General features: G+C 43.3%; 1 protein-coding gene across 5 annotated transcripts in view; it reads right to left on the reverse strand.

Annotated features, from left to right (window-relative positions):
• Window positions 1-25447, reverse strand: part of TMEM132B (transmembrane protein 132B) — a 382092-nt gene that overhangs the window by 81152 nt on the left and 275493 nt on the right. The window lies entirely within an intron of this gene.

Raw genomic sequence — 25447 nt, forward strand, 5'->3', positions numbered from 1 at the left:
GAGGAGGATTAAATTGGGTGGTTGGGACTGACATACACATACTATTATATATAAAATGGATAACTAATAAGAACCTACTGTACGGCACAGGGAACTTCACTCAGTACTCTGTAATGACCTGTGTGGGAAAACAATCTATAAAACAGCAGATATGTGTGTAACAGATTCTCTTTGCTGTATACCTGAAACTATTAATAACACAACATTGTAAATCAATGATTTTGATGTTCAGTCACTATGTCTGACTCTTTGCAACCCTATGGACTGCAGCACTCCAGGGTTCCCTGTCCTTCACTGCATCCCGGAGTTGGCTCAAACTCATGTCCATGGAGTTGGTGATGCCATCACTCAATCATCTCATTCTCTGTCGCCCCCTTCTCCTCTCGAGCCCTTGGGGTCTTTTCATCAGGGTCTTTTACAATGAGTCAGCCATATCCCAATAAATCAACTATATCCCAATAAAAGTTTTTTAATTGTGGAAAATTTTTTAAATGGGGGGAAATAAAAGTTAAGTAATGTCTATAACCTGACTTACTTACAAAATTACACTTAGAATTAAACTGAAGCACCATTAAAACTTTTAAAAAAGTGGATATATGTTACACTGACCTGTCTGATATGGAATTCTACCCCAAATAGCACTACATTAGAATTAGTCATGCCCAACATTTTTTCTACTTAGCCAAGGTTTTAAGAAACTCTCTGGTCACTGTGTCCGATAGAGTGGCCATTTAAATTGAACCATAAATGTATTAGGGCTTTCCTGGTGGCTCATACAGTAAAGAAACTGCCTGCAATGAAGGTGACTCGGTCAGGTTCAACCCCTGAGTCAGGAAGATCCCCTGGAGGAGGGGATGGCTACCCACTCCAGTATTCTTGCCTGGAGAGTCCCATGGTTAGAGGAGCCTGGCAGGCTACAGTCCACGGGGTCGCAAAGAGTCGAACACAACTGAGCAACTAACACACACACATAATGAATTAAAGTTACACTGCCAGGTAGTCCCAGCTGGCGTTGTGGGTAAATCATCAAGTATCTATTTGCCCAAGTATCTATATTGCACAAGTTTCCATGGGGAATGGAATATGTGTTGGACAAAGGACTGGTCTCAGGAGAGGATGGGAGTGGGCTCACATGGAAACCCCCTAACAGGAGACCCCCTTTTTACCAGGGTACTGCCAGAGTGACTACAGAATCTAAGGGACTTGGGCACTCAGTTCTTGGCTTCAGTCACCGCCCTTTCCCAGCCACCATTCTCCAGCCTAAAGTCACCTCTCTGATCACCGGGATGCTCCACTTATCGGTCAAGTCTCCTCCTGCAAAAGATGCTCGGCCTTATCAGATCAGACCTTTGATTTCTCTTTGGGCTCCTCCGTGCTTGTAACCAGATCTAAGGAGCTGCTTCTAATGCCTCCTGAGTCTCATCATTCTGTAAACCTCAGAAAAACTACTGCCAAGAAAGTGAAAATCCAGCACTAGAAGAAAATGAACGTAAGTCTGTTACCAGCAGTTTAATCCTGCTAAATCCACACTCTGGCTTTGGGGTGCCAAAGTAGCCAGTCTTTGGGCAAAGGGGGCAGGGTCTGTATGGGAGGGCTGCCCCCCTTAACTGTGCTGTCCCCCTGTGGACCAGCTACAGGAACCCGCCCAAGTCCAGGTTAACATGAATGGATTAACAATCCAGTCAGTCATTTTATGCACAGATTTTTAAGTCATTTCCCTGAAATCAGAGGAAAAGGGTCTTTTACTTTCAGGCAGCTGGCATGCCTGGTAATAAGTCCATTTTTATGGAAATGGGTTTATAACTATTAATTTTACCTGCTCCTGATCTATTGTTGATAAGCCTTTCCATTTAGAAAAGTGCTCCATGAGTCTCTCAATTTAATAATTACCCACTGCCTTTAAGGAATTAGGATCAGTGAAATATTCATTAGATATTTTTCTTTTCTCTGGGGTGGAGGTGTGTGTGTGTGTGTGTGTGTTGTGTGTGTGTATGTGTGTGTTTGGAGGGGTCAGGCAGGAACACTGCTTGGCTGCTTCTCCCCTCTAGCTAGAACACACAGCCTCCTCCCAAAAGGACTGGCTTCGCAGAAGTTCTATTTCCCTTGGAAACTTGTCCTTTAATATAAGTTTAACCTCCTCCATGGGACCATGGGACCCCTGGGGTGAAGCTGAGACACCTTTTAAGTGCACAGTATGGCTGCAGCTCAGCCGTGCCAGCAAGAAGGAAGGGGAGGAGAGACGGGACCCAGAGCAGCAGCTGGTCCCCAGGAACCACATCCAGCCCTGTCTCAGCAGATCCCTTGTGATGACAATGATTGTTGTTTTGCAGAAGGAGGTGGGAGTGGGGGAGGCGATGAGGGGACAGGGAGGGAAAGAGAGAGAAAGAGAAAGAAAGAAGAAAAGAAGGAAAGAGTGTTTGAAAGCTTGAACTGTTCTCCAGCACGTTGGACCATTTACCTAAATTATTTTTCTCCCTACACATTTCTAGATAATTCTGAGCTACCGGGCTGAGATGCTTTTGCCACATGAGTTTTTTCTAGAAATGGAGCAAAAGGCTGTCTCTGGTCTCAGGGCTTCTGTGTTTTCTTATGAGTCTATTTCTAGGCATTATTTTAAAAGATGACCAAAAAAGCAAGGCAAATACTGAACAATGATCACATTGAACAAATGCCCCAGAATAAGCCTGCTGGTTATTCAGTGTGAATGCGAGACTGAACCCTGACTTCCTGCCTTGACTGTTCACGCCACCTGCACAACAGTGCACCTGTACTCTGCTGTTCTGACTATGGCAGCGGGCATGGCGCCTGGAAAATGGTAGGAGTTCCCAACACATGTGTTTAATTCTCTGAACACACTCAGAAGACCCAGGAGGACACCCTGTAAATTGGGGCGGGGGGGGGGTTAATTTGCATTCTAAAGCTACCAGTCAGCTGGGTTCTGAGACACATGTTCCTGCCTGCCCAGTAAGTATATTTATATACTCTGCCTTGAGAAGATCTATCTGTCTCCACTACCAGAATGTAATCTTAAAAAAAAAAAAAAAAAGACTTTAATTTTTAGAGCAATTTTAGGTTCACAGCAAAATTGAGGCGGAGGTATAAAAGTTTTCCCCATCTACTTCCTCCCCCTATACACGCAGCCTCCTCCATTATCAGCATCCCCCATCAGATGGTACATTTGTTACAATCAGTGAATCTACACGGACACATCATTACCACCCAAAGTGCACAGTTTACATCACAGTCCTCTCCTGGTTTTGTATATTCTACGGGTTTGAACAAATGTATAATGAGAAGTGTTCATCTTATGGTCTCATACAGCGTATTTTCACTGGTCTAAACATCCTTTGATCTCTGCCTATTATCACTCCCTCCCCAAACCCTGGTCACCACTGATCTTTTCTTTGTCTTCACAGTTGTGCCTTTTCCAGAACATCACAGACTTGGAATCATATAGATTGTAGCCACTTCAGATTGGCTTCTTTCACTGAATAATATGCATGTAAGGTTCTTCCCTGTTTTTTCAAGACTTGATAGCTCATTTCAGCACTGAATAATATCATAATACCCCATTATGTGGATGGACCACAGTTTATTTATCAATCCACCCACTGAAGGACATCTTGGTTGCTTCTAATTTTTTAGAACAAAGCTGCTATAAATATCCATGTACAGGTTTTTGTGTAGGCATACGTTTTTAATACCTTTAGGTAAATACCAAGGAGCACAACTGCTAAATTTTCTAAACATAAGTTCTCAAAGGTCAAAACCTATCATTACACCATGGTCACTACAATCCCTGGCATTTTCATTTATTCAATGACATTTATTAAGCACTGAATATGTGTCAGCCATGGAAAATTCACTGATAGACAAAACAGATGAGATTCCTCTCTTAACAGTCAGGTATGTAAACAAATAAGGTAAGCCCATGTCATGATAAATGCCATCCTAAAAATAAAATAGGAGAATGAAGTTTCTTTTTAAAAAGTTAAATACTTATTTTTCAATTTAAAAAACATTACATTTATACCACATGACCCAGCAATTCTACTTCTAGGTGTATACCCAAAGAAACAAAAACACTAATTCAGAAAGATACATGCACCACAATGCTCAAAGAAGCATTATTTACAATCGCTGATATGAAAGCAACCTAAGTACCATCAATAGATGACTGGATAAAAGAGAGATACAAAATGGAATACTACTCAGCCATAAAAAGAATGAAACCGCTGCCATTCGCAGCAACATGAATGGACCTAGAGATCATCATACCAAGTGAAGTAATTCAGACAGAGAAAGGCAAACATATGCCATCACTTGCATCTGGAATCTAAAAAACACAACAAACTAGTGAATATAATAAAAAAGAAACAGACTCGTGGATCTAGAGAACAAACTAATGGGTACCAGGGGGAAGAGGGCAGGGGAGGGGCAATATACGGTAGAAGAGGAAGAGGGACAAACTACTATGTACAAAATAAGTTACACGAACTTACTGAAGACTATTGGACTGCAAGGAGATCCAAGCAGTCCATTCTGAAGGAGATCAGCCCCGGGGTTTCTTTGGAAGGAATGATGCTGAAGCTGAAACTCCAGTACTTTGGCCACCTCATGCGAAGAGTTGACTCATTGGAAAAGACTCTGATGCTGGGAGGGATTGGGGGCAGGAGGAGAAGGGGACGACAGAGGATGAGATGGCTGGATGGCATCACTGACTTGATGGACCTGAGTCTGGGTAAGCTCTGGGAGTTGGTGATGGACAGGGAGGCCTGGCGTGCTGCGATTCATGGGGTCACAAAGAGTTGGACACAACTGAGCAACTGAACTGAACTGAACTGAACTGAACTGAACTGAATAGGGAATATAGCCAATATTTATAGTAACTATAAATGAAGTATAACCTTCAGACATTGGGAATCACTTTACTGAATACCTGTAACATATTGTGCATCAACAAAACTTCATTTAAAAAATAAAAAGTTTTCATTTTAAAATAGAATATAAATTAAAACAGAAGAAAATGAAAAGTGTGTTCAGGGACTGCCTCTGTAAGGAGCTGACATTTGAGCTGAAACCTTAAGGATGCTTAACAGATCTTTAGCAAATGTTTGCTGAATAAATGAATAAATCTATTTTAAGCTTTAAAAAAAAATCATGGGAAACATTTATCCCAGAATCATCAGAATGAACACAAGGTGCTAACTGAAAAAGAGCCTCCTTCAAGCCTTTGTTCAAATATTCAGATTTTTCTGTAACAGATTATGGAAGAACCAGTAGAAATTATCTGGCCAATCAAATACAACCCAAAGACTCTTCTGACAACCCCACTAAAAATATCATCCTCCTTTCCTGCAATTTTGATCCCATTATCCTGCTCTAAGTTTCCCACAGCTTTCACTTTATAACCTGTAAGTTATTCATTTGTTGCTTCTCTCTCTCTCTCTCTCTCACACACACACACACACACACACACACACACACACGAATGCAAGCAACAGGAAAGCAGGGATTTCTGCCTGTTTTTCTCACTACTGCGTCGCCAGCCCTTAGAACACAGCCTGGGGCACAGTGGTGTGTGCTTAGTCGCTCAGTCATATTCAACTCTTTGGACCCCTTTGGACCCCTTTGGACTGTTAGCCTTTCAGGCTCCTCTGTCCATGGGATTTTTCAGGCAAGAATACTGGAGCGGGTTGCCATTTTCCTCCTTTGGGGGGAATCTTCCTGACCCAAGGATCGAATCTGAATCTCCTGTGTCTCCTGCAATGCAGGCAGATTCTTTATTCACTGAGCCAGCCATCGGGGAATGCTGGGGCATAGTGGGTGCTCATTAAATATCTGTTGATGGAATCTCTGAATATCAAACACCAGTTTGAGCACGACTTCAGAGAAGAAAGTGTGCTTAGGAAAACCAGAGAGACTGTGATATGATCTTTGGAGAAGAGAAATTGGCAGGTCAGGGAAGGCTTCCTGGTAGAGGCAGCCTCTTCAAATATTGACTCAGGCCAATATTTGAAGAATGGGCTCAAACAACAGGCAACTGCTACAGCCCACTGCTCAGGGTCCCTCACCACACCCTCTTTTCCCTCCAGACTTCCTTCCCACTCTGTGACTCCCCCTCCCCCAACATCAGTCCTCCCAGAGAGGAAGGGGGCAAATCCCTGCTCACCAAATCCATCAACAGGGCAGAGGGTCTTTAGTTCATCTCTCTGCCTGTCACTCAGCCCTTTTCATTGTGACCTCATGGTTGGCTCTCAGAATCTAGCATGAATAAATCATTTCTTTCTGCAATTTCACAAAATTCAGGCATTGCCCCCACATTTCTGCTGTCTCCAAAGAACTTGCTGTGGAAAAAATGTTTCAGGTTGACAAATCAGGGTAGCTAGCAGGCCAATGTCTAAAAATATTTAAAAGCCCCTCATTTAGAGCAGGGACTTTTAGACTCAAAACCTTCTCTCCTCATTGGTTTAATTTCAAAACTTCTCCTTACACTGCTATCTAGAATCTTGAAAAAACCCTAAGACTGTGTCACCCAGGAATAGACCAAGAACAGGGGTCCTTTTATTACATTTCTAGCTGACTAGGAAAGTTAAATAGGAAACCCAGAGGTCGCAATGTGGCCCCTGGGTGCATGTGGCCAGGGCCATACTTGACCACCTCCACTGTTGTGTTTTCATGAAATCTGACTTGGTTGCTAATGTTTTTCAAGGCAGAATATTCACACCAAAGAACTGGTATCTCTGGTTTCTTGGAAGCAGAGACAACATTGTTGCACATTCCCATGTGGCAATAATCAGCTAGAACAGCAAGATGCTGTTCACACAAAGTGGATCAAAGACCTAAGAGCTAAATTTATAAAAAGTCTTAGGAGAAAACATAGGCAATAATCTCCGTGACTTTGGTTGAGGCAGTGGTTTCTCAGATAAAACAACCCAAACACAGAATAAGAAATAATTTAAAACTTTAGTGCTTCAAATTCTATCAGTAAAATCAAGACACTGTATAGAATGGAGGAAATATTTGCAAATCAATATCTAATAAACAATCGTTATCCAGAATTATCCAGAATATATAAAGAGATTTTGCAACTCAACAATTTAAAAAGCAATAACAGCAGCAATTAAAATGAGGCAAAGTATTTGAATAGACATTTTTCCAAAGAAGGTATAAAATGGCCAATAAGCACATGAAAAGATGCTCGATATCATTATCCATTAAGGAACTGCAGATCAAAACCACAGTGAAATCCCACTTTAAACTATTAGGATGGCTGCAGTCTTTAAAAAAATAAAAGGCAGACAAGTGAGGAGGGATAAATTGGGAGACTGGGATTGACATACACACACTACTATATATAAAATAGATTATTAATAAAGACTTACTGTATAACACAAAAAACTCTACTCAACACTCTGTAATAGCCTATAAAAGAATCTAAAAGAGGGAAAATGTTTATGTATAATTAATTCGCTTTGCTGTATACCTGAAACTGACACCACTGTAAATCAATTATAACCCAATAAAAATTTTTTTAAAGAAGAAAAAAATATGTGGGCAAGAATGTGAAGAAATTGTAAACCACATGCATTGCTGGAGAAAATATAAAATGGTACAGCTGATTTGAAAAATATCTTTGCAGTTCCTCAAAAAATTAAACATAGCATTACCACATGCCCTGGCAAGTTCACTCCTAGGTATATATATAAATATATGCAAGAGAAGTGAAAACATGCTTTCACATAAAAAGTTGTACACAAGGTGTCCCTGGTTGGCTCAGTGGTAAAGAATCTGCCAGTGCAGGAGACACGGGTTAGATCCCTGACCCAGGAAAATCCCATTTGCCTCGGAGCAACTAAAGTCCGTGTGCCAAAACTACTGAGCCTGTGAGCCGCAGTTCCTGAAGCCTGTGTGCCTAGAGCCCGCACTCTGCAACGAGAGGAGCCACCGCAATGAGAAGCGTGTGCACCGCAACTGCAGACTAGTCCCCTCCTCACTGCAACTAGAGAAAGCCCTCACACAGCAACAAAGACCCAGCACAGCCAAAAATAGATAATTTTTTTCTTTAATTTTGCACAAATGTTGATTGTAGCACTAATTTTGATAATGATATCCAACATTTATCGTGGAAAAGCTCCAAAGTCTTCAATTAGCTAAACATGAACTGTCTTTCAGAGAGCTGTCTTACTGTGGGTTTTCTACATTCCAGGAACTATGCTAGGAACTTGAACTTCAGTACATCATTCAAACCTCACAGCAGTGCCATGAGGAGGATGCTATCATTAACAATCTTGAGTCATTTCTGCTCCTGTTGCTGAAGGGGCCACTCCACTCAGCAACCCTTGATAAGGTCAGCAGAGATCAGCTAGTCACCAAGAAAGAGAAGCATTTTCCGTACTTATCAACCTGGACTGTCCCTTTGCTTTCTGCCCCCACTCCTCTTGTGTCTTCCTTCTTTTCCTCTCTTTCTCATTCTTTTCCCTTTCTCTTTATCCTTCTTGCAGGTAAGGCAGTCTGAGCCATAATGCCCTTCAGAAACACAAAAGTTGCAAAATTAATACCAAAGTTGACTTCACTTCTCTCCACAGTAGGTTTTCTTCTTATAGTTTAATGTCAGGGAATACTTCATTCGGCATCACGGAGCAGAGCGTTCCTCTCTTGCGTCTTCTCTCAGTGTCTTTGTCTCTCTCTTCTATGATGAGCAAATTTCAACGCTAGGCCAGATTGTACCATTAGCTATGGATTATTTTTTCATTTGAATATGATTTCAACATACATTAATGAGCCTCTAATAAACGTTCTAAGCACAGTGCTGGCTTCTGATCACTGGCGGGGCCATGGTACAAACCAGGTAATATAGTCTCCCCCACAGGCCTTATGAATTTTGTTCAACTTTTCCTATGAATTCAGATAAGTGTTGAGAAGAAAGGAGCATCTAACAAAAGACATTAACCCAGATTAAGGGATTTAAGGAACTTGTTCTTTTTGAACTCAGATCTAGTGAAGGAATTGAGAGGAGTTTTCCAGACAGCAGGGAAAAAATATTTGCATTTTCTATACCTGCAGCCTCTCTTTTAAAGTATATATTTATCTAATCTTTCTGCTCTCACAGGTTGCAAGCTAGTTCTTTAAAACTGGTGAGAATATACGTGAAGCATACCAGCAATTCTGTCCATACGCCCCCCTCAGTCTACAGCTCTAAAATTCGAACTACTTAACTGTGTAGGTTAAACACAAAGGTGCATGTGTGCTCACAGACACACAAATAAAATAACGGAGCTACATAAAAGGAAGAAGAAAATGATCAACTGAATCACCAGGGTATGTAGCATTATTTTTTAATTGAAGTATAACTAATTCACAATATTGTGTTAGTTTCAGATTTATAGCAAAGCAGTTCAGTTCAGCAATCCTATTTTTTCAGATTCTTTTCCATTATAGTTTATCCCAAAATACTGAATATAATTCCCTGTGCTGTACAGTAAATTGTTGTTGCTTATCTAGAAAATGATCTGAAATGTGTGTGTGTGAGAATGTCTGAATCACTTTGTTACATACCTGAAATTAATACAATATCGTAAATCAACTAAACTTCAATTAAAAAAAAAAAAAAAGAAAGCCACCATTGTCAACTCTCCCTTGCTTGGCTTATTCTCCTTCTGTTAAATCTCCAATTCATTTTTCTGCAGTAAATACTCCCAGAAACTCTTTATCTAACTCAAACCAGCTCATGATCAGTCCACCAACCCACTGCCCTACTTTCCAAACACAGAAAAAAAATGATATTAAATTCCTCTTGTTTTTTCCATTTTTAAATATTTCAAAGTACCTCACAGAGTGGTGTAAGTGACCTTATTTTTGCTTACCAACAATTTCCCAGAGTGGAAAACAATAAATCTTGATAATGAGCAAACAGCACAGGCACCTCCACTCTCTCAGCTGCCAGATCCTGGACCATTTCTCACACTAACAACTCACCCTCACTTCCAGCTTATTTGATTTTATCAGCATCACTGTGACAAGCCCGGAGACAGCGAAGACAATTGCCACAATTAATTTGTCCCCCTCTGCCTCTGTCTTTCTGACAACATCCCAAAAACCCTTGCAGGAAGAGACAGCCCAGAAATCATCTCCCACCGACTCCCCAAATACAGCTCCTGAGAGTCCTCTCTCTGTTTCTTCCTGTCACCAACTTTGAGCAACATTCTTGTCATGTACAATGACTTGTGGAATCCAGTGCTGTCTGGTTTTTTCCCAATTTTTATTTTATACAGGAGTAGAGTTGATTAACAATGCTGAGTTACCTGCAGGTGTACAGCAAAGTGATTCAGTTTCACAAATACATGTATCTATTCTGTTTCAAAATCTTTTCCCATTTAGGTTGTTGCAGAATATTGAGTAGAGTTCCCTGTGCTGTACAGGAGGACCTTGTTGGTTATCATTTTAAATAAAGTAGTGTGTACATGTCAAATTCAAACTCCTGATTTATCCCTCTCCCCCCATCTTTCCCCTTTGGTAACTATGTGTTTGTTTTCGGATCCCACACATAAGCACTATCATAAGCATTTGTCCTTCTCTGTCTGACTGACTTCCCTTAGTATGATCACCTCCAAGTCCATCCATGTTTCTGCCAATGGCACAAAGTTATTTGTTCCCTCACTGGTCCTCCAGGGAGATAGTGTGGGCATCTGTGAGCCTGAACATGAATGATTCCTTGCCTCATTTTTACATCGACAGAGCACTTTTTGCCCTCTGTTCTGCCTCTAGAACATTTGATCTCTGACCCACAGGAAGAGGAGGGCTCTGGTCATTCTCTCCCTGACAATGAAGCACTCACTCAAGGAAGTGAGTTTGGAAGCAGTCCCACAGTCCCGTCTGATCGTGGGCATCATCAAGAACCATCCTCCGGTGAGTACAGAGGGGAAAGAGTAAGCTACGTTCAAGACTCAGGAACAGGGCAGCCCTGGCTGAGGGTGGTCAGCAGGTACAGATAGAGCCTCCGGAATCCACCAGGAGTCTGATCCCAGGGGTCGCAAACATCACATTCCCTCATTCATTCATGCTGGTACGTTAATGAAGAGGACCATGTCCCTGACTCTGCGCCAGGCTCAGTGGCATATACAAGCAGAGTCCCACACAAAACTCTAATTATCTTTCAAAGAGTCTGCTTCTCAGTGAAAGCCTTTCTCCTGTCATGTGGCACCGGATTTCTCTGCACCTAAACTGGAAAGGGCCTCATTAAAAGCAGAATCTTCTGCTGCCTAAGGGGCAGGTTGGCTCCTCCAAGGAGAGCAGCTGCTAATGAGGCCAGGGTCCCTGGGTCGCATGTGGTGCTTGCTGGTGAGCTGGGCTCCTCCAGGTGGCTGTGGAGGACACCTGTAAGTCCAGCACACTGCAGGCCACCCTGGTCACCAGGGGCCAGCTGACAGCTGCAATCAGTGCTAATTTATCCCCAGTCTTGGTGTATTCCCTGCTGAGAAACGGAACAGCATCCTGCCCAGAGGATGACACTGGGCTCCCCGTGAAGGCGACTGTGACAGTCAGATGATTGGAGATGTGTTCGTGGCCAAGCCAGCAAAGATCAGGCCAGAGACAAGCTGCCTGCAGAACGCTAGATCAGAAGAAAGCTCACATTCCACCCACAGCATCATTTAGAGACCACAGACATTGACTGTAAATACTAGGGGGACTCACATCTCTCAAAGGGGTGGAGTCAGAAGGCACAAGAATCATGAGGTTTACACACAGAGAGAACAGACTGGCGGCTGCCAACAGGCGGGGGGTGGGGGAGGAGGGTGGGGAGGGATGGACTGGGGGGACTACCAGATGCAAACTGTTATATAAACAATAAGATCCTACTGTGTAGCACAGGGAACTACATTCAATATCCTGTGACAACACAGAGGACAAACGCATGGACACCGAGGGGGGAAGAGGGGGAGGGGGATGAACTGGGAGATTGGGATTGACATATATACACTGCTATGTATCAAATAAACTAACGAGAGCCTACTGTATAGCATGTGGGGGAAAAGGAAGGTACGACCTGCAGCACGTGTATTAAGTTAACCTTAGAAAGATGTTCCGATACACATTAGGTGCAGACAAATACTATTTGACTCCACTTATATGAAATACCTAGAAGAGCCAAATTCATGCCGTCAGAAAGTACACTGGTAGGTGTCAGGGGCCAGGGGCTAGCGGGTAGGGAGGGGGAATGGGGAGATGGTGTTTAAAGATGACAGAGTTTCAGATTAGGACGGTGAAAAATTTGGGAGATGGATGATGGTAAGAGTTGTACACTGATGTGAATGTAGTTAGTGCCACTGAACCGTACAGTTAAATATGGTCAAAATAGTATGTCTTATATCGTGTGGCTTTTACCACAAAAAAAAGTTTAAAAATATCCTGTAATAAACCATAATGAAAAAGAATATATATATATGTATTACTGAATCGCTTTGTTATAAGCAGAAATTAATACATTGTAAGTCAACTATACTTCATTGAAGTAAGTTTTTAAAAAAGAATCAAACCTACAGCCTGGACTTGTCTCCCAAATTCCAGACTCATATTGAACCCCCTTTCAGCAGCTTCAAGGGATCTAAAAAGCATCTCAAACTTGATGCTGAACTTCTGCCCTCCCAAGACCAAACCACCCCCACCATATGCTCTTCCCCATCAAAGACAAGGCCATCCCTCCTTCCAGTTACTCAGGTCAAAACCTTGGTCATCCCAAGCACTCCCCCTTCCTTGGTAGCCCAATCTGGGCTGTTCAGAGAGCCTGTCACTTCTATCCGGCAAATATATTTTTAAAATACCTTCACTTTATCATGCCAACTATACCCACAATGGCCCAGGCCATTGTCCCCTGTTGCCTGGTTATTGTCATCGCCTCCTAAATGATTTGCTCCCTCCCTCACCCCAAGCCCTCCACTCTGTTCTCTCTACATAGCAGCAGTTAAACCAGAAGTCAGATACATTCACCATCCTATTAAAAATCCTTAAGGAATTCTCATCTCAGTTGCATAAAAGCCCATTTCCTTGCAAGCATCTATAAAGCTTTACACAACCCGGCTCCCCAGCCCCAGTGCCCATTATCCTCCTGAGTCTCTCTGCCACCATCACCCTCAGTCACTCTGTCCGAGCCACACTGGTTCCTCAGTGTTCCTCCAGCACTAGACACGCTGCTGCCTCGAGGTCTTCCCTCTGCCTGTCCCTCTACTGGACCCTCGCCCCTGTGACGTCTGTAGAGCTTACCCCTCACCTTCGGATCTTGCCTCAGAGCTGCCTTTTAGGGGACCCCGATGAAAGACCCATGTCCTATATAGGCCAGCCCTCTCCCCCTCCCCTGCTGTTTCTCACCATCAAACATACTCTATTTACATACTTTTGCTGTGGACTGCCTCTGTCTCTTAGATTGTAACCTCAGTGGGTGCAGGGATTTTTCTCCATGTTTCCTGCAATACCTAAGAAAGTCCCTGGCCCAGAGGTACTCCATAAATATGAATGAATGAATGAATGAACTGTGACCCTCAGAGTCCATGCTTCAACCGCACACTTCTTCGGTTTCCTCAGAATGTAATATCTGGATCTTTGGGAACTTCCCTGGTGGTTCCTGGGGCTAAGAATCTGCCTTCCAATGCAGACAATGCAGGTCGAGGAACTAAGATTCCATATGCCTTGGGCAACTAAGCCCGTGCGCCACAACAAAGAACCAAATAAATAAACAAATATTTTTAAAAATCTAGATGCTTGTGTGGGAGGCCTTCTGGTCCATCCCTGGCTGGGTCCATCCATGTATCACTCATTCTTACTTTCTTCCAATATACACATTCATCTTGGGCATCTTCATAACAGCATCAAGAAAGACTGGATTTTCTGAGTTTCAGCTTCCCTGACTGGGGCCTTCCATCAGTCTATAAGTCATAAAATAGGAAATTCACACAGCGTTGCTCTCTGTCACCAAGTGCTTGCTTCTTTTGGTCACTCCCTATATTCTTCAGGTAGCTGGGTACTTTCTGCACAGCTTATAGGTGTCAACTGTGAGGTTATTAGTGTGATGCCAACTCCTTAGCCATGACTGGACGTGGAATCACCAGTGTTACTTTTTTTTTTCATTGTGGTAAGAACATTTAACCTGAATCTACCTTCATCACAAACTTTATCTGTAAAACACAGTATTGTTAACTATGGGCGATGCTGTATAGCAGAACTCTAGAACTTACTCACCTTGCATCTGATGCAAATGTTTTGAAGGCAGGTACTGTTACAATGGACTTAATAATATGTAAGGATCATAAGGACCACGTTTCCAAGGAGCACCATAAATGATACTGATTGCCAGTTTCATCTAAGAAGGTAAAATATTTACCTTTGGTTCTAGCATTCTCAAGGCAAATGACAGCTCCAAATCACCTGAAATTATTTCAAAATCACGAGAGCAAACCAAAAAATTAAAGACAGGGACTTCCCTGGTGGCCCAGTGGTTAAGACACTGAACTCCCAATGCAGGGGGTCTGGGATCAGTCTCTGGTCAGGAAACTATATCCCACGTGCCATAACTAAGAGCCTGCATCCCATAACTAAGACTGAAAGCAGCCAAATTAAATAAAAAAAGCCAAGCCAGACAGACAGACAAACAGACACTCTGGGGTGTTCAAAAACAAACTCAAACAGAATCTCTACCCTCATTAACTTTGAAACTGAGTAGAGTTAAGAGAATTCTACAAATAGACTGAAATTCTGAATGCCATTTGGGTCAAAAATCAGATTAGAATTCCTGTAACCTTCAATTTACCTGGCAGCTTTTCAATAAATGTCAGCTGGGCAGAAATCCAATGGAAGTGATCTGCAGGCCCCTGTAATTCCCACGGTGTGTAAATCTCTGTAAGCGAGGTGCTCTCCTTCAGGAAACAAGAATTCTCCTGTTGCTGATTAATTAAAACCCAATGATCCCATCACATCTCCTACTTGGCCCATTGTATTAATTACAACAGCCTCAAAAATCTTTCTTATAGGCCAATTACTCTATAGTAATTAGCTCTTAAGTCAACCACAATTAGAAAGGATTATGTGCATGTAATTTCTTCCACTTCTCCTTTAATGAATATATGTATTCAAGCACTCTTGAAATTCTTTACATAGAATTGATCCTATCCTGTTGTATTTTAAGAAAGACTAACTTGGTCCGGAAGAGCCAGTATGAACCAGAATCCTGCATGAAGTAAAAGAAAAAAGTGGTTAAAAGTTGAAAATTTTTATTTTTTGGTCTCCCAAGGATGCTTGTATACCTGTTACGCATGCATGCTCAGTCGTGTCAGACTCTTTGTGACCCCATGGAATGTAGCCCTCCAGGCTCCTCTGTCCATGGGATTTTCCAGGCAAGAATACTGGAGTGGGCTGCCATTTCCTCCTCCAGGGGATCTTCCTGACCCAGGGATCGAACCCAAGTCTCTTGTGTCTCCTGCATTGGCAGGCAGGTTCTTTACCAGTGCACCACGTGGGAAGCCTCATAACCGATTACAGAATACAAAAATAAGATGGTCTGGGACGAGGAAAGACCCCCATGTACGGGTTCCAGGGATGAGGACTTTGAGTTCACGTGGATTCACGTACCAGCACCTTGATCTTGCCCAGTGCTCACACTACATCAATCTCATTTCCCACCTCTGCATGTTCTCATGGATTGAAAACTATTCCAGATAATGATGAGATCCGATGAGGGTCAGCATAGGTCAGACCCTCAGAGGAAGACAACCACTAATTGGCCTGAGACCGTGGGATGAAGGGTGACATCTGTTCCGGTGGCTGAGCCAGGCTGCACTAATGAGCTGCTCTGCAGCCGCGTGATGGCCATTCAGCCAGCTGACCTCTGGCGTCCTGTGTATGTCCCTGTGCGCCGTCCACCACCGGAGGAGGGTACAGCCGTGCTGGGAGGCAGAGCACCGCTGGGTGAAAGGGTAGCTTTGGGAATCAGGCCCAGCAACCAAGCAAAGAGAAACTCCTTCCACTTTGCCTCGGAAGCTTCAAGGTCGGTGTCTGTAAAGTCAGTTTCTTTGAAAACTCCATCCAGTCATAAAGCCACGGTTTGCTCTCTGTGTACACTGGGTGATTTCACTCTCCTGAGAGACGCTAGGAGTCTGGGGACCACGCTTTCTGAACACAGAGTGAGAGCATGTTATTGGAGTTTTGTGAGTCTCTAATGGGAAGCAAACATCTGAAGTTAGGACTGTCCCGGAATATCAAGATCAACGCGCCTAGGAAGAAATAAAAAGAGGTCTGTACTCAGTTTCTAATTCCACCAGAGTTTTGCAAACTTATGCTCTTTGGCTGGGTCTCAACTTCTGGACTGTAACTCATTCATTCAAGCATTTGATAAAATGTGTTTGAGCATCTCCTGGAAGCCAAGCTCTATTCCCAGCCCTGGGATCAATGGGAGAAAAACAGTTGAGGCTCCTGCTTTCCAGGAGTTTTTATTCTGGTAGAAGGAACTAATTACAAAGCAAATATGAAATTAAATAACACCAGTATTAAATACTGAATTTGATAGTCATTAGTGAGCTGCTTTAAACACTTTTGGGGTTCCCCATTTTCTGGACACAGGAGAGAAGATTATACTTCTGGCCCACTTGAGGTTGGATGGAGCCTGTGTGTCTCCCTTCTGGGCAAGTATCTGATCAACAGTACAAGCTTCTATTTCAAGATGAGGTGCTATTTTGGCTGCCTTTGAGACTATGATGGTCAAAGTCCCCAGAGTTCATAGCATGAGTGAGAAATAAATCTTTGTTGGTTTTTACATATAACTTTCTTTTATTTTTTTAGCCATGCTGTGTGGCATGTGGGATCTTAGTTCCCTGACCAAGAAGGGAACCTGTGCCCCTTGAAATGGAAGAACAGAGTCTTACCCACTGGACCGCCAGGGAAGCCCCAAACCTTTATTGTTTTAAACCACTGAGATTTAGGGGTGACTTGTATCACTGCATCATCCAGCCCATCCTGGCTGATGAAGAGATGAAAAGAGCATGCAATCAAGTGAGGAGAGGGATCATTTGGATAGAGTCATGAGATATTTGAGACGAGATTTTGGTGATGGAGGACATAGATCAGTGTTGCAGACAAGGGGGACACAGGGGCAAAGGCTCTGAGTTGTTAGTAAGTTTGCCTTGTACAAGCACGCATGTCCTGCACACACACAGGTACTCAGCTGCACACACGCACAAACACCGACACACTCACGGAGGGACTGACGAGCAGGAAGCAGAGGGTAAACAGGCTTCCCAGTGACAAAGAATCTGCCTGCCAATGCAGGAGATGCAGTTTCAATCCCTGGGTGGGGAAGATCCTCTGGAGTAGGAAATGGCCACCCACTCCAGTATTCTTGCCTGGAAAACCCCATGGACAGAGGAACTTGACGGGCTACAGTCCATGGGGTCGCAGAGAGTCAGACACAGTTGAGCACACACACCGCCACTGGCCTGTGGTCCATCTGCTGACACTGTCATGGACCAGCCTTCAGCCCTGAGAGCAAGTCAGCGGTGATACAGGCCCTTTTCATAAAACCTCACACATCCCATCAAGGGATGGGTCTTTCCAGAAACCAGTTGCAAATGTGGACCCCACCCCTGGCTACAGAGACTTAATCCCATCCATAGTTCTCTATCAGCACATAGTAAAAGAAAAAATTCTGACCACTGAGATAACCAGAGAAGCAAGGGACGCTCCGGTTCCACAGAGGGGTTAATTTTCTCTCTGAGTCAAAGTCCTGAGCCTGGGTGCTTCATGGCAGTGCCCTGCTGGGTACCTGGTACATGCCAAGCACTATGCCAGGACCTTAATCATGTAAGTCTCACAATATGGACTTGCCTTGTGACTCAGTGGTTCGCCTTCAATTCACCTTCAATGCAGGGGACATGGGTTCAACTCCTTATCCAAGAAGATCCCACATGCTGCAGGGCAACTAAGCCTGTGCACCTCAAGTACTGAGCCTGTGCTCTACAGCCTGAGAGCCACAACTCCTGAGCACACGTGCCCCAGAGCCTGTGCTCCACAAGAGAAGCCACCACAATGAGAAGGCCGTACACCACATTAGAGAGTAGTCCCCACTCTCCAAAACTAGAGAAAGCCTGTGTGCAGCAGTGAAGACCCAGCACAGCCAAAAATAAATGATAAATAAATAATGTTTAGGAAGTCTCACCGTGGCCCTCTGAGAGAGGCTCTATTGTTGCCAACTCACATGTGATGGGACAGTCTCAGACAAGTGAGTGACTTTCCCACAGTGTCACAGTTAGGAAGTCGTAGAACCCAGGATCCAAACCAATATCTGGCTCCAAGGTCATGACTAGAATATGCTTGTAAGGAAAGCCCGACATCCTTCCAGCCCCAATATTATTCAAAACGCAGTAACCTCAGTGCACGTCCAATCCGCCCAGTGTCCTCAGCAAGACGTCAGCAAGCCCAGGCACTCTGCCCACTGCCCACACGATGATGTCTCAGGGCTGTCGCCTGGTGCACCTGGAGTGGTCCCAGCAGGAAGCAGGGTTCCATTCATACTGGTTTAATGGACTAGTATAGGATGAAGGGATTATTTGAAGAGGAATAAGCAAGGATATGAGCAATAACAAGGGATGCTGAAAAAGACAGAGGTGAGAGAGAGCAAAAAGTTGTCACCTCCCGAGTTTGAAGGGATATGGGGGAGGGAAGAGAACAGTGTTACTGGAGCCCCATGAGAGCTGGAGTCATGGATGGAAGGCCACCTAGCAGGAGCTGTAGCCCTGGGAGTGGATGGGACCATGCAAGAAGGACTTTTTCTTCCTGCCCTCTGGTCTCCCACTAATGCCTCCCACTGGCTGAGTCTGGCCAGGAGCCAGCAGCAAGGGAGCCCAGGTGACACAATCTGTTGGCATGAACTCCCAAATTACACAGCAGAAAGAGTGGAAGATGGACTGCTTGAGGGCCAAGAGACAATAAGTGGAGAGCTTGTCATTCAAGGTTCTGTCTGGTGGTACCCACGATCCTCCAGAAGTGTCCCCCTCCAGATGCCTGTTATGGTGCCAGCTCTGCAGAAGCTGAATTTATCTCCAGCACTCCCATTTCTACTTCCAATTATGCAGGACCACGAGACAGATTCCAGGGGATGCTGGAGGGCATATAGAAATATTGATCCACTGCAAGTTTTACACATTCCAAACATCTTCCCAGATGTCTTTCATACCTTAGTTTGAGCCAACAGACCTAAGATGTCTTAAATGCCTCATTCTAGAATGCTTCAAGCAGTCTGGTCAAGGTCCTTGCAAAGGAGTAAACTGCTCTGCACGTAATTATTGTCATGATCGCTGATTTCCATCTGCAGAGACAGGACTTCTCTGTCCCTGATACAGGTCTCCTCCCTTTTACTGTCTCTCAGAGCTCACTGTACTTTCATTCACAGAGCCTCCTGCCATCTTAAATTGGGTTTTTATGGACCTTACAGGTTTATGCTTGTCTCCCTCACTTGAATGTAAGCTTCAGAAGAGGGGAACTGTGTTCTTTTTATTGACATCATGTTTCTGGGGCACACAGTGTCAGCAACTCTCAGGAGCTAAGTGAAATCTTTGCACGACTGAGTGAAGGACAAATGGGGGCCAGAGAAACCTGTGCCCCCTAATTTTCTCCAACTGCGGCCCCATCCATCGAGGCCGGCTGAGCAAGGGAAGCAGGGATGCTGACGGCGGGATCATGTCAGCCCTTCTGTGCCTCTAGGAGAGTTCCCGCTGCCTCCAGGATCCCAAGGACCCCAACACTTGCCCAGAGCATCACTTGCAAGCCTGACCTGCATCCATAAAGTTCTGGCTGCAGGTCCTCTCAATGTCAAGAAACTGCAAGGGATGATGGGAGATGGATTTGGAAAGGCCTTGAGGGATGTGAGGACACATGATACCCAGTAACAGGAAGTAGGCAAAATAGCATCCCACATTCATACCAATGCTGCCAGAGCCTCAGATTTGAACCGAACATAGAACAGTTTTCACAGATGACCAAAGACCCCATCTGTTCCCCAGTCATATGAGATGCGCTGGGCTGGAAGAAGCACAAGCTGGAATCAAGATTGCCAGGAGAAATATCAATAACCTCAGATATGCAGATGACACCACCCTTATGGCAGAAAGTGAAGAGGAACTAAAAAGCCTCTTGATGAAAGTGAAAGAGGAGAGTGAAAAAGTTGGCTTAAAGCTCAACATTCATAAAACTAAGATCATGGCATCCGGTCCCATCACTTCATGGCAAATAGATGGGGAAACAGTGGAAACAGTGTCAGACTTTATTTTTTTGGGCTCCAAAATCACTGCAGATGGTGATTGCAGCCATGAAATTAAAAGACGCTTACTCCTTAGAAGGAAAGTTATGACCAACCTAGATAGCATATTAAAAAGCAGAGACATTACTTTGCGAACAAAGGTCCATCTAGTCAAGGCTATGGTTTTTCCAGTAGTCATGTATGGATGTGAGAGTTGGACTGTGAAGAAAGCTGAGCACCAAAGAATTGATGCTTTTGAACTGTGGTGTTGGAGAAGACTCTTGAGAGTCCCTTGGACTGCAAGGAGATCCAACCAGTCCATTCTAAAGGAGATGGGTCCTGGGTGTTCATTGGAAGGACTGATGTTGAAGCTGAAACTCCAATACTTTGGCCACCTCATGCGAAGAGTTGACTCATTGGAAAAGACTCTGATGCTGGGAGGGATTGGGGGCAGGAGGAGAAGGGGATGACAGAGGATGAGATGGCTGGATGGCATCACCAACTCAATAGACGAGTTTGAGTGAACTCCGGGAGTTGGTGATGGACAGGGAGGCCTGGCGTGCTACGATTCATGGGGTCGCAAAGAGTTGGACACAACTGAGTGACTGAACTGAACTGTACTGAATGTGAGATAAGGAGGGAGATGGAGCAGGGTCCTCTCATAAACCCTCAGAAACTCGTGTCCTCATGACCGTGAACCACTTCTACTTGAAAGGGTTATTGGGCCTCCTTGATGAAATGTTCCCCATTTCTAGGAATTTTCCTGAAAATCCAACCTATTGATTTGGTTTAACTGTCAATCTGATACCTAGCTTTGCAGACTCCTTTTTACCCCAACCCTGTTTCCCAGAGAAAGAGATTGACTTTTCCATTCCTGCTCATTAAAAGTAATCTGTTTTAGACGCACAGACGTAGAGAATGAACTTATGGTTACCAGTGGGGAAGAGCAGGGTTCTGGATAGTTAGGGAGTTTGGGATCGACATGTGCATACTGCTATATTTAAAACAGATAACCAACAAGGACCTACTTTAGAGCACAGGGATCTCTGCTTGATGTTCTGTAACAATCTAAATGAGAAAAGAATTTGAAAAATATACATGTATATTTTTTAAAAAGTGATCTGTTTTAAATATTGTGCTATGTCTTCCAAGGAGGCCTCAGATAAAAACAGAAAAGAAATTTCTCAGTCTTTGAGGCACTGAGAAAACAGGTTTCATTTTCTGCCCATGTCAGGCCCTGCAGTTCAGTCAAACAAGCAAAGGTATATTGATCCACTGAGTCAGTTGGTCACATGGCACCTGGACAATGGGTAAGTTCAGTGGGGCCCACATGGGTTGTGGCCACTCACAACAGAACACCCTGTTCTCCTACGGGTTCATAGGTGTTATAGGCAGCCACGATGCAGAAGGTGAAAGGCTAGGTATACAGTTCACGATTCTTGAAGAGGTACCATCTGAAACCTGTGTATGAACGGCTCACAGCGAGCATTGCCTAAATGTGCAGAGAATATAATGACAAAGAGGGAAAACCAAACTACCCTCAGTAAGCCAAGGATTTGAGGGCAACTTGACCAATGCAGTCCTTACAAGCTCAGGAATTGTGTTCACTCAGACAAGCCTACCTAGGTTCATGTTTGCCTTGGAAGGCCTTGTATTTAGTTATTTACTGCCACATAACAAATTAACCCAAATTTTAGCAGATTAAAACAATAAACACTTATTATTTCACAGTTCCTGTGGGTCAGATATTAAGGAGCAGTTGAGGTGATTCTTTTTTTAAAAGCTTTTTAATTTTATACTGGAGTATAGTTGATCACCAGTGTCATGTTAGTTTCAGATGTACAGCAAAGTGATTCAATTATATGCATACATGTATCTATTCTCTTTCAAATTCTTTCCCATTTAGGCTGTTCCATACCATAGAGCAGAGTTCCAGGGCCACTCATGAGATTGCAGGGAGGATGCTGGGCAGGGCCACATCATCTGAAGGCTTGACTGGGGCTGGAGGAGCCACTTCCAAGATGGCACCCTCACACGGCTGTTGGCTTCAGTTCATCACCACACAGACCTCTCCAAAGAGCTGCTTGGGTGTCTTCATCACATGGTGACTAGCTTTCCCAGGATGCGAGATCCAAGAAAGAACAAGGAGGAAGGCCTTCTACCACCTGGTCTCGGAAGTCACACAGCATCACTCCCACCATATTGCACTCTTTAGAAGAGAGTCACTAAGTCCTGCCCACACTCAAGGGGAGAGAGATTAAGCTCCACCTCTTAAAGGAAGGAATGTCATGAGAATGTGTGTACCAGACTTCCCTGACGGTACAATGGTTAAGAGTCCACCTGCCAATGCAGAGGACATGGGTTTGATCCCTAGTCTGGGAAGATCCCACATACCTGGGAGCAACTAAGTCTGTGTGCCACAACTGCTGAAGCCCACAAGCCCTACAGTCTGTACTCCACAAGGGAAGCCACCACAGTGAGAAACCCAAGCACTGCAACAAAGACTCAGTGAAGCCAAAAACAAAATAAATAAATATTTTTAAAAGAATGTATATACCTATTTTAAAACTACCACAAGCCTACTGAGCAAACATCAATAAGAGTTGAACTTGGAACTTAAGAGGCAAGACAGACTCAGGATTGAATTTTCCTTTCATCATGGTTACCTTTGGTTTAACTCCATCATACTGCAGGCTCCTCATCTGTAAATGAGGATAACAACACCTGTATTGTCTAGTTATTGTGAGAATTTAACTAGGTGTAAAGTGTTCAAGACTGTGGCTGGCATACAGCAAGAATTCAATTCATTTTATTAATATTTTAACTAGTATTAACAGTAAAGAAAAACAATTTGGCATTTTTTTTTGCATGTTAATCTCTGGTGCAACACTACCCCATCAAGGTCACTAATATATCATTTTATTGCTGTTGTTCAGTCCCTAAGTCATGTCTGACTCCTTGCACCCCCATGAACTTCAGCATGTCAGGCTTATCTGTCCATCACAATCTCCCTGAGTTTGCTCAAACTCATGTCTATCGAGTCAGTGATGCCATCCGACCATCTCACCCTCTGTTGCCCCCTTCTCCTCTTGCCCTCAATCTTTCCCAGCATCAAGGTCTTTCCCAATGAGTTGGCTCTTTGCATCAGGTGGCCAAAGTACTGGAGCTTCAGCTTCAGCATCAGCATCAAACCTTCCAATGCACATTCAGGGTTAATTTCCTTTAGGATTGACTGGTTTGATCTCCTTGCAGTCCAAGGGACCCTCAAGTCTTCTCCACCACAGTTCAAAAGCATCAATTCTTCGGCATTCAGCTTTCTTTATGGTCCAACTCTCACATCCATACATGACTACTGGAAAAACCATAGCTTTGACTATACAGACCTTTGTCAGTAAAGCAATGTCTCTGCTTTTTAATACACTAAGTTTGTCATAGCTACTCTTCCAAGGAGCAAGTGTCTTTTAATTTCATGGCTACAGTCACTGTCTGCATTGATTTTATCATAGATGGGATTATATAGTTAAATAATAGACAATTATTTGTTTAAATGTATAACTCCTAAGTTTTCAGCATCCTACAAATAACAACATGATATAAAGTTGCTGATGTCTCCAAGACATTCTGAGTCGTATTGTACTAGGACAAAACCAATGTCCAAATTTCATGAAGGTTTATAGGTAGATTCTGCCTTCAAAAGATGCCAGAATCAATTAAAGTTTATACTTTTATCCTCTTCCATCTAGGACAATTCCTATTGGCTGCCTTTTTTAAGTGGAAATAAATCAGAAAACCATGACTAAGATTGATCTAGGCATCAAGAAGCCAAGTTTCTAATGTGACACTAATATTTCTACTGATAGCACATACTTTTGCTCTATTCCAGCTGTGTGACCATGGGCAAGTCTCTTAACCTCTCTTAGTCTCAATTTTCTAAGCCATAAATGAAGGTACTGAATACCTGATTTCTAATGTCTGTCAACCGCTAACCATTGCCGGCTTCTCTGAATTTGTCTCTGGATGATATCTGAGATTGGATAACAAGAAAGCTTTTGCAGACAAACCCAGAGACAATTAAGGGATGGTTCCATATGCAAATGATGATTGCAAATGTATTTCTTGAGGAAAAAAAAGTCTCTCAGGACCAACATCTGGCCAAAAAATGCTGATTGGTATACATATGCGTAAATGTGATAACAATTTCTTCAATGCAGTCTTGTTCTTCACACTAAGATCTACTGAGTAGACTAGAATATTATCCACGGACACTGAGAGCGTTGTCCCCTTTCTTCTAATTGTATCAGCTAGATTTCTCTGTGAAGTGAAACATCCCAAACTTAGTGGCTACAACAAGGACCAAAGACCCAGCAGCTGGCCACCAGTACAAGAGCGAAGTCCGAAGTCCATAAAAAGAACTGTCTAGTTGAGCCCGACCAACGTCGCAGACACTCGTAATTACACACTCAGTAAATGGCTGTCATCTTTGACAGTTTCATTTTAGGGCGATTTGTTTTGCAGCAAAAACTGATACATAATCTTTATAATTTGTTTCTTCTCCATGTGTTATTTTCTTGGCTAGACACTTAGTACACTGTCAGCCCTGATACTAAGGCACTTCCTCTTCTTTTGTTCTAACTCTGATTTCCTATTACACATCATGTTTATGGTAGAGTTCTGAAAGATACTATCTATCAAGAAAGTTCCTTTCTATTTCTACTTGGCTAAGAGTTTCTGCATAAATTAAGAGCTAAAATAGACACTGCTCTCATTCTGTAGGCACTGAGCCGCAGCCCCTTCCAGACAAATGGAAAACTTCTTCCGGGCAGACCACTTTGGGAACATATTGAAAAGCTTATGATGGCAGAGACAAGACTGAGACACGGAAAATGATTAAAGAATAAGACACACAATAGCTATAGTCAAATGATGAATAAGAAAGATATGAGGTCAGGTTCAACAGAAGTTCAGAGAAGAATGAGAGGTTGATGTTCAAAACAAAAGGAAGGAAGGCAGGAGAAAAAAAGACAAGAAGAAAGAGACGAAGGAAGGAAGGGAGATGGAGGGAGGGAGAAAGAAAGAAGGCAAGAAAGAAAGGAAGAAAGAAAACAAGCAATTCCATGAGATGAAGACACATAAGGCTGGAAAATGGCAAAATATACTTGACAAGTGCATTAA

This window comes from Bos taurus, chromosome 17 (assembly GCF_002263795.3).
Source record: "Bos taurus isolate L1 Dominette 01449 registration number 42190680 breed Hereford chromosome 17, ARS-UCD2.0, whole genome shotgun sequence".
NCBI lineage: Eukaryota > Metazoa > Chordata > Mammalia > Artiodactyla > Bovidae > Bos > Bos taurus.